The following is a 1,242-nucleotide window of genomic DNA, read 5'->3' as shown; positions in this document are numbered from 1 at the left end:
GCCCCAGCGCCAGGGACTGGGAGGTGCCGGCGTCAGGGGCGGCCAGCTTCCACTTCTCCTGGCCAGCTGGCCTCATCCCTACATGGCTTCCTAGACCCGACCCCATAAAGACCCCGAAGTCAGGCCAGTTTTTCCGGCCATGAGGATGGCAGTTCAAGGGTCCTCAAGGCCACCCAACATGGCCGGCTTGACCCGAGCGCACCCACAGAGGAGAGAAGCCTTGTGGGCCCTGTGAGGCGCTCAGGGCACAGTGGTCAGCTCGTAGCTGGGCCCTCTGACCTGGTCCAACAGCCTGACGCCTCCTAGTGCCACCTGGTATGACATCACCCGCTCCACGATTACGCTTTCATGTCACCTTCCCCCGTGCAACCCACTCACTGTCCCCATCATACAGCTGCCGCCTCGGCCCTGAGCACGGTCCCTCTGCGCACGGCCCAGCACGGTCAGGCTGCCTGTCCCCTGCTTGGGCCTGGAGGCCACAGCTGCCAGGATGAGGGCACCTGGCCTGCCCCAGGCGCCGACGGCCCTGCCTACCGCTTTCGGGCCCAGGGCTGCAGGCCATGGCAGAGGGCAGCCTAGGGGGAGAGCGTGTGATGCAGGCTGCGGGCCACGCGGCCAGGGACCTTGCGTGCGCCTGGCAGCAGGAATCAGAGAAGCAGTAACTGGATCTGTGGGGACCTGGCGGCCGCGGAGGGTGGCGGGCTGTGATCGGGTTGCCACTGCACTGTGAGCTCTCCGCCGGCGGCTTTCAATACATCGGGGAAGAGCTGGCGGGACCTGCGAGTCCCTGCAGTGGGTCTAGGGGCCCCGAGGTGGGGGATGAGAAGGAGGGAAGCCACGAGGTGAGGGGGCCACGAGGCAGGGCACAGGGCCCGTCCGCGCTGCCCCCAGCAGACGCTGGCGGGGTCCGGGGGTGGTCAGGCCTGGGGGGGCACAGCGCTTTCCAGCCCCGATCCGGCTCCAGCCCCTTGCAGCCCGGGAGTGGCTGAAACCCAAGCCGGGGTAAGACAGGCAGCCGCTGTCCCTAAGCCGGTACAGCTCTGATCCGCCTCCCTCCCTCCCTCTGCTGCCCGCTGGTCAGGTAAGAGCTGCCCAGGCCCTCGGCCGCCGGTCAGAGGCGACATCTGAGCGGGCAGCAGGTCCATGACGCCGGTGGGGTCTAGGGGCCGGGCCTCTGGGGGACCTCGGGGGCCGTGAGCACGCAGGGGGAGCTTCCCAGGCCTCTCGTGGGTCGTCCCCAAG

Source organism: Pteropus vampyrus, unplaced genomic scaffold, assembly GCF_000151845.1.
Source record: "Pteropus vampyrus isolate Shadow unplaced genomic scaffold, Pvam_2.0 Scaffold227, whole genome shotgun sequence".
NCBI classification, from domain to species: Eukaryota; Metazoa; Chordata; class Mammalia; order Chiroptera; family Pteropodidae; genus Pteropus; species Pteropus vampyrus.
This window is presented reverse-complemented; position numbering follows the sequence as displayed.